The 15195-nt window shown below is 40.0% G+C and overlaps 1 protein-coding gene across 7 annotated transcripts in view; it reads left to right on the top strand.

The window, feature by feature from the left end:
* CTNND2 (catenin delta 2) overlaps positions 1-15195 on the top strand; it is a 1263346-nt gene that overhangs the window by 820530 nt on the left and 427621 nt on the right. The gene's annotated exons all lie outside the window — the stretch shown is intronic.

Below are 15195 nucleotides of genomic sequence, written 5' to 3'. Positions count from 1 at the left end.
TGTTTAGCTACAGTTTGGGGAAAAACAATTTAAAATCCTTTTTACGTCTTTGATATTACTGGTACAGTCCTTGCTGATTAAACAGCTGCTATCCAGTTCTGAAGTGTAACAGATCCATTCTAAAAATCAAGCATTACTTTATGCTGTTTGGACTGCATTTTTTTTGCTTTGTCATGATTTGATGTGATCTGCAATGGCAGATTGTGATGCAGCTGCTGCAGCTTAATTGAGAACCACAGAGGTAAATCAGACAGCCTGGAGTTCTGGCTGATGGACCTAATATTTTCAGGGAAATTAAAAAAGAACATTATCCTTACCTCCACATCTCTATTAATCCATTAATGTTGTGACAGTAGAACTATGTATGCCTGACCAAGACATCCAATTTTATAACATTGGTATGGGAGGGATATGGAGAGGAAACAAGCAGGGAATAAATATCTTTCATACAAAATAAATTAAGCATGAAAATACTGTAGTGAACTGGATAGTGAATAAAAAATCACCTCAAAGCAATAGGAATATATATTTTCATTTAAACAGACAGCTCCTGTTTTTTATTTCATAAACTTACTTAGGTTTCCTTTTTGCCTAGTCATAGATCATAGTTATTGGTTTAAAATAATACAGAATTATGCCATCAATAATAGCTTTGATTCTTACCTTGAAGTGGCTTTGACCAGTGTAACTCCAGTTTTATTTGCATAGATGGAAAATCCCGATTAACACCAAAATAAGTAAGGTCAGAATTTAACTCTTTGCATCAAATTCTGCCCTGGGAAACATACGGTTAACATTTATTGGAAGTAATTGAAGTGGTATATATAGGTCTGAATTTGACCCTGAAGTCTTAAAAACAATTTCCTAAAAGGAGCTCCATGGTTCTTAACGACCATGGTTATTAACAACAATCTCTTTTCTTATGCTCTGGACTAGAGGGGTTATAATTTTTTTAACCTATCCAGAAAGGGGCCAATTCAACCTCCAGTTGTCAACCTGAGTAGCTCCTCTGGATCTGAAACAAGATCTGTTGAAGAAAGGGTGTTGAATTGCTCACTGCAGTTTAACGTTTTGCCAAAACAGGGAGGAGAAATACATGCACATTATCTCTCTGTTCCTCCAAATCCAAAGATAATATTTTATGTGGGTCCTATAGCTCCAGGCACCCAGCAAGGAAGTGAGCAAATGGGCCAGGTACAGCCTCATCACAGAAACTCTGTGTATTACTTTCTTTGTAAAGAAGCCCTTTCAGAAGATAGGAACTTGTGTTTCAAACAACCAGGCTTGCCACCCACCCCACCACACACACATAGGTGTCCAAAGATCCACAAGAAAACAAGCACATCTGAGGGTATCTCAGATTTCACCATGTAAGTGGAAAATATCCAATGAAGCGCCCATATCCCATGCTGTCCTTTCCATCTACATGAAAGGTTGGTACTTTATGGTTTATGGTGTTATCCCCTCAGAAATTTTAATTTATGTGACTTCTACATTTGTATTTGGCGTCCCTCCCCTTGTAGGGAAGGATGACATGAGCCAGAATTGGCTGTATCTGAAATGTCTTTCATATTTTGCTCCATATTAAGGTGTAAGTTTTCATTATAAAAATCACAATCATGCCTTTGAATCATGCCCTTGAAACACAGGGAAATAAATCCCGTGTAAATCTTAGCTGCCATTGTTGAGGAAAAATAATGCCTATAGTGTGCCAGGGAATGCCTGCAAACTTATTATCTATTAGCTGCATCTGTTTAGTTGTAGACAACTGAGTCAATCCTACTCGCATTTAACTTCACTGATGTGGGACCAGGCCAATTAATTTTTATTTACTCAAATGCTGTTCAGAAATACGGAAATAGAAAGGTGTCCTCTAGGAGATAAAGAGATTTGAAAATTGATGCATGTGTGCTTTTCATAAATCTTCCTATTATTGAAAGAAAGCACAATGCAGTGCTTGACTAAGCCATCCAGAAGCATCATTACAAGAATTTATACTTGTGCTACAGACTGGTTATTTCCACAGTGTTACTCTTAAAACATGTTCTTTAAGAGACTGCCTACTCAGTATTTATTTTTACTAAAATGGTTGTCTTGAATATATCAAAATTATTACTGAGGATTTCAGCAAATACCTTTGCTTTCTAGGAGTTAAGCTACTTCAGTGTTCACATGAATCCCCTTGGTGTCAGGGGTATTTTCGCACACATGTGCACAGAGTCTGTACTCTGAAGAGTATGTCCAGGTTGGCTGTCTTTGCATCCTCCCCAGTGCCTTCCAAGCTGTATATGCAGAGAGCTTCTGTTAATATATTAAAGCTGTGCACACAATAGGATCTGGCCCTGGAATGAAAATACAATGATTACATTTACTAGTAGAGTAACATTAAATCAAAAAAAAAAAAAAAGCCTTCATCTAAAGTGCCCAAGTTGAGTAAAATACCGTTCTGAAGTATATCACCAAATCATACATTATATTTCAATAAAATTGTTATTTTACTACCTACAGAGACCACATTTTTTGTCATGTGCAAAGTGGAGAGGGAGTGGGGAGCTCTCAATCACAGGAGAAGGAATATTCTTCTTTCATACAGTTCACTCAGTGACCAGAAGGCATAGGTGACTGGTAGGGGAGACCCAGGTGGGCACATGGACCCCCGACAGGGCCGTCCTTGCTACCGACACCTCTGGCAGCATCTGTAGGTGCTTGATGTGTCCCCCCCGACAGGGCTGCCAATACCACTGGTGGCTTCTGTGGGAGCATGCCAGCTTTTACCCCACCACTGATGCCACTGGCGGCATCACAGATGGTCCCCAGCTCTGTCCCCACCACCGATGCTGCAGGTGGCTTCTACGGGTGCCTCCCCCAGACTCAGGAGGCACCAACCACCCATGCCAAAAGGTGCCTTTAGTTCAATGCAATGTACTCTGTATTCTGTTTTCTTGGGAATTTTTTTTGTGGGGAGAGAGAAACTGGGTTAATCAACATGGCTGTAGCTGATATGTGGGTTTTTTTCTGGGTTATTTTTTAATGCTATGAGGAACTGTACTTTTAAGTGAGGGATTTGAAAAGAAAAGAGATGGAGGTATTGTGGAAGTTTTACAAGTTTGTTTGCAGTCTGCACCCTCCAGCCACAATAGATAGCAATGCCTATGGAGTCTGTCTTGGATTTAAGAGAAAAGTAACTTTTATCATGGGTATGGCTATTATATTATATTACAATGTGCAGCAAATTTTGGATGGATTTGCTAACTTAAAGAGTTACACTTACAAGATTTCTACTGGTCTGAAAGCCTTTGAGAGGTATCCTATGTGTGTAAGGTGAGATTCACTTTGTGAAAAGGACCAGTTATGAGGAAATGTGCCTCTTAAGTCCTGTAAGTAGGTTTTAAGTGGTACTTAGGACCTGTGACATACCATTGGGGAATTTTAATATCTATGTAGTACATGAAGCATTCCCAGGAAAACTACCTAGAACTGCAACCCATACTTTTTACTTCATTTTTCTATTAATTAAAAGTGCAAGGTGGAGCAATCCTTCTGCATATTAGTTTTTATTTACTAAACACATATGCTACCAAAAATTCCTAAACCTAAGAGAAATAGATCTAGGAAATTGGTGTAAGTTAGAAGTTGATTTTAATTTAGGAGCATATATGAACTCATAATAAAATGATGCCCATGAAAGTAATATCAAGTCTAAAATGGTGGTTTAGGGAAGTTATTCTGCATGCTGAGGTTTAGCATGTATGTGTGTGTTTTCTGTTGGAAATATTCAACTAAGGGAATATATTCTAAGTACCGGTGTGCTGTACAGGACGTAATAGTAGTACTAACAGAGGTACTGGAGACACTGTCACAGTTTGGCAAGTCAGCAAACTGAAATGAAATAGCTTGGGCAAAAGAAGCCTTGAACTGTGACCAGATCCAACCAGTTCTGTAAATAAGAGGATGGCTGAGAAGCCTAAAAGGCGTTTGTTTGGGGTTTTTTCATTTTTTCTTTTTCTTTTTTCCTACTGAGAAGAAATTTGTGAAGAATATTAGTTTCAGGGGAAAAAAACATGGAGACCTGCTGGATTCATTGTTGCCAGAAGCCTCTAGAAATGGAAAGTCCTAACCTGGAAAATGGAATTACAATGATGGATCAATACAAAGAAAGTCTTCATTCTTAAGCCTCCAAAGATTACTCCCATCTCCGTTAGGAACAGGATTTATTGGACATGAGCAAAACTCAAATGTTATTTGTGAAATTCCTTTACAAGCTGGGTATTTTTTGGTTTTTTGGGGCTTTTTGGTTTTAATGCATGAAGCATTGTGAAGTAGCAAAGCTAATGGTAGGGAAGTGACTTTGAAACCATGGGACTAGCAAAGTAGTGCGCAGACATTACTTCAGAATCGTGGAGCTCAAACTACAGTTATGCATTTGCATGGTCTTCAATGGATGTGGCACTTCATAGCTGCCAGTGGGACTGAAACATTAACAACTTCAGAGTTTCATTGACTGTGCCTCAAACACCAAGAACTGCAGTGGCAAAAAGTTTATCTTGATTTAAGAGAGGATACAGAAATGTATGTAAAACAGTAATAACCTAGCATGCATGGAGGAGAAAAACTTAATATTGTTTAGATCAAAAGCATTTCCTGATTATGCAAGAGAAGCATCTGAAGAAAAAAAGAGTTTTAATGTAACAATGTGCAGCTGTTTTGTCAGACAGCCCAGACCCTTAACTAGCACAAAGGTGTGCTAGCATATATAGAGCCAAAAATAATGGACATTTATTGTGCCAGCAACAACACATTGAAGAGAAAAAAAAAGATTTTGTGTCAGATGGGCCCATACTTATGCATTTGAAGGTGAAGTCAAATCTATTAACTCTCCGAGTTCAAGCTTTATGTGGGCTCTGTTATAAGCAAGGAGTAGGCTATGTAGAAAATAGATTAAGCCAGTGGTTCTCAACCGTTGGTACCTTACATACCACCTGCCAATCAACACAGCAAAAGCAAAACTGGAAGTTCCACCATGACACTTTGGGTTTTGCCACCACGAGCTGAGTCCCACTTCTTTCTCATGGCCCAGGGCAAAGCAGCCTGCTCAGGGCACCTCCTTCTGTCCCCCGGCGCTGATGCCGGGGAGTGAAAGCCCTGGCGTACCGCATGTGGCAGGAGGGGCAGCGGCCAGAACTTCTGGGCCAAACAGGCAAAGCCGGGTGGGCCAAACTCAAAATGCGGCACCCACGTACCCCCTGCCCATGTCTCGCGTATCCCTGAGTTAAGCAACCTGAGATTGCCAAAACTGTGCACAGTCCTCTGTGCCTGCAAAACACTAATCTAACTAATTGGAGGTTGAAAGTAGTGGCTATTTAAAAACCTTGATACACTTCAGGCTAAAATAAGATTTTGCTTAGTTTCCATTCCCAGAGCCTTTATTCATGCAAATAGGCATTTATGACTTGTTCCATTTGACTTCACTGGGAATGTATGCTTGAATGAAGTTGGAGACACTGAGTCTCTCCATCTAGAGCAGTGTCATAAAACTTAGGATTTGTGACATTCAGAAACTTGACACCATTTTTCAGCCACAATAATGTTTTGGAGAAACAGCCCACAAACTGTAGTAGCTTCACCTCTTATTCACTCATGTTTTAACAAGAAATCACTCTACCAGTATAGTAGGACTGGGGTGTTATTGTAGCCACAGTGGTCCAGGAAATGTATGAGAGGCAAGGATATTTTTTGGTGATATCTGTTATTGGACCAACTGTGTAGTTGTGAGGGTTGTTGGACAAGGTTTTAGGCTTCAGAGTGCCTTTTCTCATTTTCTTACCTTTGTTGCTGTAAGCAGTAATAGTGGAATAGTCAAGTCAATACTCTGAGAGACAATATCTGTGTGTCCAGAGGGCATCAGAAATCTGTTGCACATCCTGTGTGGGAAAATGCTAAAGCTCATAGAAGGAAAATGTTGTTATAGTTTAAGATTTCAGTATGGCTGCTATTCAGAAAATGAGCTGTTCTGTTCATGTGGCTCTTAAAAAAAGAAGTCTTTCTTCCAAATGAAGAAACAAATTCAGAAGGTTAATTAAAATTGCATAAAAGCTGTCTGACCTTTTGTATTAAGGAAACCAGAATGTAGAGAGAGACATATGTTTATGCATTACAATCAGGTAAAGTCTCTCTTATCTTTTCATTACAGAGGGAACAAAATGCTGTACCACTGCAAAATCATGTTGCCTAGTGCTGGCCAGAACTCACAAACTTTAACATATCTAACAAAAGAAACAAAGTAATTGCCTCCAGCATTCTGAGACACAAGATCTTTGGCCACATTCTCTACTTGTAGACAGAAATACTTAACTTCCAGTCAGGTGAGGATGCAACCCCATTATCTGCACAAAGAGCCCACTAGGCATCTCAGATCCATGATATAGATGGATACACAGCACAGAGTACATGAGTAGAAGGTTCATCTGTCAGTTTAACTGCCGCTTCAAAACACTGGTTTGGAGAAAATTCAGCTCTAGAAGCAGACTATATTTGCGATGCTATATTTTTATGTTGTTTTGTGAACCTAACATAATATAGGTTTTAGATCATCATCTTTCAGTTTAACTGCTTAGTTCATTGAAGCATATATTATACAGGACTGTGCATCTTTTCTATGCAATCAAAGGCAGAGGAAAATAGTAGAAGGTGAGAAAGAAACCTAAAAAAGCTATCAATCTAGCCACTCATTCACCAGCTGAATGTTCCCATTATTAAAATACAGAGAGCGAATAAAGCAATCAAGATGTGGGGCTGAGAACAGCTCTCAGATTCAGGAACTTGAGAAGTCTACAATTGCAGACATCATGAACTAGAAGATTCAAGATATAGACAGAATTAATCAGTTAAGGAAAACCCAGCGGGAAAATTTAAGAAGCTGAAAATTGGAACAGCCGAGGCTATATTTTGTCCTGAACCAGCTTTTGGAAATTCTTGGTTGTATAATTGGTGGGAGGAGGTGGTTGCTTTTTTGTTTTATTTTTTATCAAAGATGACATATATTCACAATTCATGGAATATTGTAACCCAGACTATCTTAATGTGGAGTTTGAAACTTGAACTAATTATTTATACTTTCTTCTCTTTCAGTTAAGCTTTAAGTTTTTAAAGTGCAACATTTCTTGTGGATATTTGCTTTTAATAGATAATATGTGTGTGCCACCAGAAAATCCTAAATACACTATAGAATAAATTGACTACAATTTGCTGACTGGTAGATTTAGCATTATTTCTTTTCAGTAAATTGAAGTTGATTTGTCATTCATTCCTCTGAAATGCATTCTACTCTATTGGGAAATTAGCCTTTGTTTGAGATAGACTCATATAACATAGTTAACCCATAAGCAAGCATGTTAGTGCATACATATTAAAATACATATTTAACAGGATGCTATTTTTTATTATTCATATTTTCTGCTTTAAGTGTTGCTATCATATACCTAACTTCATGATAATGTTGCAAACATTTTTATATTAATACAGTTGCCAAAAATCTATTGTTCGCGCTAAAACATTAATTGGCAGTTATGGGGAAAATAAAATACCTTAAATTTGATCAATGCAGTTCGCTAATTAGAGGCAGAGGATGGCATTAGCCCGAAAAAATCAGAAAAAATCTGCCTCCTTATTTTCTACTTATTGTATCTTAGCTAGTACAGAATGACTCTTACCAGCATTGTTACAACTTCATTTTATGAAATCGTAGAAGCAATATGGAAGTACCTTCAGTTGAAAAGGTGTGACACGAGAGAAACAGATTTTCTTCAGTTTGGCTTATAAGAATTTGTGAGACAAAATTGAATTTCCACCTGCAGTCTATATCTACTAACCTGCAATTGGTAGATGCATACCTCTTTGCATGCATAATATGCTATAAGTAATACTTCAAGAAAAAGAAATTGAAAAACACTGCATGGTCAAATTAATGTGATCTGCCTTATGAAAAAGACGAAACATTAGCAAAATGGTGAATAAAAATGGTGAAAGAAAATGTTTCAAGATACTGCCCATAATTTGAACAGTACCATTGGCTGAGTAATAATTTATATTGGAAAAAATGCAGCAACAGTGTACTTGGACCTTAAGACGGCTTGATCCTGCACCGTTTGCTTGGGCAAAATTCCCTTTTAGTTGAGCTGACTTTGCAATAATTCCTGCTTCCACTATGGGAACATTACCCAAATAAAATTCTTTAGCAGTGGTCTTAGTAAATTGCTGAACATTATTTCATTTATCTGTGTCCCCCACACTTGAAAACAACTGCTTCCTTGCAAAATGTAGAACTTCATTTTCCAAGGTTCTCAATGTGGATGTCTTAGCCTGAAGCTGAAGGGCACACATAATACACCTGAATCTTCAGTGTAACCTAAGAACTGCTCTGCCTGGTTTGGTTGTGGGCAACAAGGAGAAGAAAGGAATTAGGGTGTGTTCTTTTTTTTCCTGTATTAACACACACATACAGCCAAAAGGGTACTTCGGAAAACACTCAGTTTTCCAAGGCATGCATCACATCTTCTAAAATTTGATCTGTGCTTAGAAGGTCCTCAAGAACTTTGCCAAATTTTCTCCTATAGTAGAAAATAATCTTACATTTTATTGAGGTCTGTTTGCCTAGTGAACCCTACGTAGATTTATTTTTTGTGCATTGAACAAGGCCCAAGTAGAAATAGGATTTTAACAGCAATCAAAACAAGATCCTTCCTTGTGATTGCTTGACCACTTTCCTGAGACCCTGGTTCATGGTTTGTAGACTTCAAAATCACATTTAAAAATTCCAGGACAAAAACCATATACTCAGCTCAGGATGGCAAACTTTTCCCTTTAAACATCATCTGTATACTTCAATTAAGCAGCCCCATTTAAAATCACCCAGGCATGTAGAAGAAAAGCTTGTAATTGGTCCCTGTTATTTGTTATAGTCAGTTTCTGCTACTCAGAGCATCTGGTGGATACCTTGCTCTAGCATCAGTGCAAGTTAGACCCTGAACAACAGCCCACCTGATAGATATAGTCATAACACCACACAGATTGTCCTCTGTGGCAGCTCTGGCTGTATGCCTTTGGAGGACCCCTTTGCACCAAAAGACTCCTGACAGTCTGAACAAGAGAGCAGACTAGGCTACAGGCTAAGTACATGTATACCTAGGCTACAGGCTAAGTATATTTTTACCTGATACCTTTACCCACCAAACTTCAGTGCAAGTCCTTTGAAAAGTTTACTGCAGTGATCTTTAAATGTCCACATTTGTGCCATGCTCACAGCCACATACACACACTCCTAGGTTAAGGACAAACATTACACATAAACCAGGTTAAGTGATCAGAAACTGGCTTAAACCTGTAACAGAACAGTCATTCAGTGCATTTAAACCAGTTTCAAAATGGCCAAAACCAGTTTGAGATAAACCTGCTGGACTTACTATCAGACTTAACTGATTTGGCTCAAACCACTTTATGCAATGTCTGTCCCAGACTCCTTGCTAGTTTAAGATAAACCAGACACCCCCAGCATCCCAACCAAGGTTCCCTCTAAGCTGCACACATGCACAGCCATGCACAGTTAAAAATTTTGCTGTGCAGTAACTTTTTAAGCCAGAGCCTGGCTGCAGGGAAGGGACAGAGGGAGGGAGAAGGAGAAGGGGGAAGAGTTCCCCCCAGCATGAAACAGAGCTTCCCCCTGCCCTGGTGGGGGGAGGATTGGGGAAAAAAAGTCCCCCTCTGGGGCTGGACAGTGTCCTATAGAGCCCCCCCTCCCCACCCTGCAGCAATGGGAGAAGCAGGGGGAAGAGTCCCTCTCTGGGGCTAGGCCAGGAAGCCTCACAGAGCCCCCCCTCCCCACCCCACCACGGTGGGGGAGGAGGAGGGAGAAGAGCCCCCCCACTCCCCCCCAGCACTGAACAGGGCCTCCCTTCTGGCCCTGCTACAGTGGGGAGAAGGAGGATGAGGAAGAGTTCCCCTCTGGAGCCAGGCAGCCCTGTGTACTGGGAATCCTGGCTGTCAGGGGACATCTGGAGCGGGCCAGCCAGGGCCTGGCTATGCCCCCTCTCCTCAGTTCAGCTTCCCTGTGGAAGGGAGGGCTGCTCTAGCATCCCCAGGATGCTGGCTTGAGCCACTGTAGGCATGTGTTGAACATCTATCCACTTGCAAACAGGTTCACTCTTTGCAGATTAGATTAACCTGCAAAGATTGAATCAATTCAGGCTCAGGGTTTTTGAATGTCTGTCCCTAGCCCTAGTGGAATTTCCACCCCCTTCCTCCTCCTCCCCTCCACCCCACCCCCCTTGCCACTTCCCCCAAATGATGAAATTTCGTTTCAATTTTTTACCTTCTCAGGTTTTGTGACAACTCAAGCAAATCTACAGTGCTGTCCTCACTGGCAGGCGAAGTGTGGCATAAGCCCAATTTTGAGCAACCATAGGACCGTTTGTCTTTCCTGCTGTAACTGTGATGTCACCTGTTCACTTGTGTGAGGGGTGGACATTCAAATCCAGAATTCAAAGCCCAGTTTCCAGGAGCGTGAACCCTTAGTTTAAAGCCAAGCAAAAGTTTACCCAAACACTTGCTGAAGCTGTTGTTGCATATGTGTCTAGTTGAACTTGCGTCTGCTGTTCCTTACTTATGAACTGAAATCCTATTGTAGTTGCAAAGAAGGCAAGTCAAAAATGGCCATTTTTTGTTTTTCTTTCTGAGCTTTATAGACATTGTTTTTATGGGACTTATGCCTTAAGAGCTTAACAGAAGAGTCATATCCATTCAGAAATTGAACATGTTTTAAATTAACAGCCACATAACAAACAATAGATCTTACCATTGAAAGAGTTTAATTATCAATGGTAATGTGTCTTGAGAGAAAAGAGCTCTGTTTCAGCCTTACATCAATTACTTTCATAGGAGCACGCACCAAACATGGGTTCTTTCACAATTTATATAAAAGTTTCACATTCTAGTTAAATGATATACTACTACCTGTTGTTGAGGGTTTTTTTAAGTTATTTTAAATTAAAATTCAGCTGGCATTAGCCAAGCACATATTATTTTGCATATTCTTTATCGAGTAATTTATTTGTCTTATTCTTTCTTAGTGTACCTACCACAGGTCTGCGTGCATTGCGATAAAGCTAAAAAGGAAATAAGTCTGTTAGAGAGACATAATTAGGAAAATGAATCAGAATGACTCAAAAGGTTTGTAGGAGTTAGGAGGGTGACAAGTCTCTTCAGCTTATACAGCTACCCTCCTGATGCATTACAAAAAGAGAGAAAAGATGGAAGCAGTAAGTTTCAAAGAATTAAAAAGTGTCATTGAATTGTGTTGCTAGGAAAGCAGATGAAATGCATGGGGCTTTATACCAAATAATTTTCTGTGTGGCAAAAAGCACTTCCTTTTAGTGATGCTACTATTTAGAGCTTTTTGCAGCTCTCTAGGTTTCAATGGCGGATCAAAAGGTAGCAACACGCTGCAATGTCATTTTCTAATGCCTAAATATCAGGATTTTAATGCTACACGTGTTTCCTTTTTTCCTTTCATTTCAACTTGAAACATTTTCAGTATTTTTTCCTAACTTCTCCTTTTTCAGCTTCTTTTTTCTGTAACACAACATTTTGATTCTCTGTTAATTATCCTTTTCCCCCCATTGTATTTCTAATATAATACAATCTAATGCTGCTGAGGATGCAGGGATTTTATTTGGATTTTGTGTGGTATGTGTGTTGTTATTCTGATATAGTTACTGCATTATTATTTGCCTCCCCTTGAAACAAAAGTATATTTTAATACAAATATTTTCATTAGTCTCTCAGCAAATATACATCATCACATGAAACCCTATGTAAAAGAAAGTTTTTTGTATACTTGCTTACATGTCAACTAACATAATCCTGTTGCATTTTTTGTGTTTGTTAACTCCCACATTTGCAAAATTATAGCATCATAGCTATTATCCTAATGACTTAAATTCCAATTATACTCATTCTTCATAGGCATGAAAAGGAAAACTACAAGACAAAACAAATACAAGACAGAAATATACTACAATACTCTATGTAGAAAAATAGTTGATCTGTGCCAAATACTGTACTAGAATTTAAATTGGCCCAAGGAGACAATAACTGAGCAACATTTTAAGTCTTATATATTTCAGCTCTCAATATATACTCCAAAATAAAGCCTTTAATATTCTGCCCCTTCCTCTTTGCCTCCCATCCTAATATAGAGCCAAAAAGGAATAAAACAGTATTAATGCATCTGGGTTGTCTTGCCTATCAATGCCCCCATTGGGGTACTGAACCACTTAAGTCAGTCCACCTGTGGAGACTCATGGAGCTGGTAGGATTCCAAAGTTCTATGGGAGATGTTCCCATCGACTTTGATGGCTACTCTGTTTGATGGCCTGGTCAAATAGTAGAATAGTACACTGACGGTGTCTGCTCTCACTGCTGTGGCGGCACGGCCACCCCGGTATAGAGGGGATTTGAAACATGTTAAGTAGGAGGGTAATCAGTTAGCATGCAGGGGGATCCCGGGTCATACTGGAGCCAACCAATTCATCCCTATGTCCTTTTAAAAGGTTGGAAATTGCCCTGTGGCAGAACTCTTCTGGGTGGTGAGTGGCCTGGTTGATTTGGGTTGACTTCACCAGAAACTGAGGACCTACATGTTTCTCTGATGAGTTTGACCCCTGCTTTGTTGACAAAGTAATTCATATCCAGAGTGCCTTGCAGACTGCAAGTCTTGCTGCAGAGTCAGACTTCATGGTTGGAAAATCTGGGTTTTGTTTGGTTTATATGGATCCATTTCAGTTGTTGTTACCTACTGATGCAGAGAATGTGCTCAAAGGGATTCAGTTAGCCAGTTATGAATTGGACCCATGCCTGTCCTGTCTTGCAGAAGTCAGCTGAGGAGACACAGGCTATTGCAGTTGAGGTGTGTCTTGGCATCTTCCCCTTCTTAGGAGGGCAGGGTGCTGGACATTCTTAAGTCTGAAGTTCTCCAGCCCCCACTCAAAAAATAATCTCTTGCTGCTGACTCCCCAGCCATCTATCTCTGTTTCCATCTTCCTTTTCTGGGTGTAGGCCATTAACTGGGTAGTCTTCTAACAGCTCCAGGCGCATTTGGATGCTATTGGATTCCTGGATCCTGTCACTCTTGTTTTTGTCCTTGCCATACTACACAGGTGGCATTTGTCGTCTTGGTTGATGATATTCTCCTGGAGATCAATGAGATAAACTTCATGCTTTTGATTTTATTAGATAACACATTTACATGATCTGGGTATTTATGGAACTGCTCTTCATTGGTTCTGCTCTTTCCTAGCAGGGAAGTCCTAGAGAGTGATAATGGGTGAGTGATCATCACCCCTTTGGAACCTTCCCTGTGGGGTCACCCAGGGTTTGATCTTATCACCCCCCCCCCCGTTTAACATGTAGCAAAATTGTGCAGAGATTTGTAGTGAGTTGCCATCAGTATGCTGATGACACCTAACTCTGTCTCTGTTTTTCATCAATCCAACACCTGAAGTCTTGAGTGTCTGGCTACCATAAGGGATTAGATGTAGGTAAAGAATTGAATCTGAACCCAGACAAGACAGAGGTGATGGTTGTGGCCAGACATGATGACTTGCAGATAGTGATTGGGACACCTGAAGAGTTTAACCTCCCCATGTCAGTCAGATCTTTAGGCTTGGGGTGTTTCTGGTTCCCTTGCTACACCTGAATTCTCAGATTGTGGCAGTGGCTAGGAGCACTTTTTACCAACTCCATCTGGTGAGAAGGCTGCAAACCTTTCTTTCAGACTTGGATCTGCCCACCATGCTTTTCTAACCTTGAGGCTAAGCTGCTCCACTGTGCTCTATATTCATCTGAGGGCTATCAGGAAGGTGCAGCTGGTACAGAACACAGTGGTTCATTTTCTAATGGGGATGGGTCACTAGGAGCACATCACAATGCTCCAAAGCCTGCTCTGGCTTCCAGTAGCTTTTTGGGCACCATTTAAGGTACTGATTTTGACCTATACAGTCCTAAATGATCTGGGCTAAGGAACTATCTTCTCCTTTATGCTCCACTATGATAAGGCTGCTTCACTTAAGGTCAGGCAAAAGCAACCTTCTGGAATTACCATATCTGCACCAATTTTGTTCAGTGAAAACATGAGGGAGGTTGTTCTCAGTAGTCACTCTTCAGCTCTGAGCTCTGGCACTCCACCCCTCCCCTTTCCTCCCCACCTGTGGTCTATCAGTACCCAAGAATGGACATCCTCTGGCAGCATTGTAAGTCTTCTTTATTTTGACAAACCTTCAACAGGTGAGGTTACATTTTGAAGCATTGTCTGGGGAGTTTGTTCTATTAGATATAATTTTATTTTAGTATTTTTATTTGTCTTTATAATTTATCTGTTTTGTTGGTTGGTTGGTTGGTTGGTTGGTTGGTTGGTTGGTTGGTTGGTTGGTTGGTTGGTTGCTGGAAGCTGCCCTGAGGCTCCTTAGGGTAGGATGGCATAAACAGTCTAATAAATAAATAACATCCGAGGTGTATTTTAAGGAAAATACTTAATGAAAAGCTGTAACTTAAGGGTGCAGCTTTGCCTTATAGACCTGTGATTTTGATGTAGTCAAATAATCCTGAGCCAGGACACACTGACCCCTGTTCCTTTGGGAGCAGGAGTAGGCCTATGATGTACCTTTTACACTGTTGAGAAGGTTTTTGTAAAGGAAACCAGCTTTTTATTTGTATTACTATGAAGGCTAAAAGGTCACATAGGGACTGATTCTGTAGTTATACAACAAGAATCCAATCGATACAATCAGAACAGCAGGTCTTGGGCTCCAAATTACTGCATTCTGATAATAAACTTGATGCACAATGCTGTACTTGAAGTCTGGTCTGCTATACTGGTATAATAAAAAGATAATGGACTATGAAGCAGACTAATAAGATTTTTAAGGAGCTAAAGCACTAAGTCACTTTAAATCTATTGAGCCTCTCCAAAGCATTAATATAATAATCTTGACAAGTGTACTTCACTATCACTGTAGGCAGATAGCAAGAATTGCACATGGTGGCGTTCTCTTTAGGGTGAAGTAGCAGACAAGTGGGGCTTCTTTACAGCGATATGAAGAAAAACTTTTATTGCAATGTGTATAATTTTACCCTTTCACTATCAAT

This window comes from Alligator mississippiensis, chromosome 5 (genome assembly GCF_030867095.1).
Source record: "Alligator mississippiensis isolate rAllMis1 chromosome 5, rAllMis1, whole genome shotgun sequence".
Classification (NCBI taxonomy): domain Eukaryota; kingdom Metazoa; phylum Chordata; order Crocodylia; family Alligatoridae; genus Alligator; species Alligator mississippiensis.
This window is presented reverse-complemented; position numbering and strand designations above follow the sequence as displayed.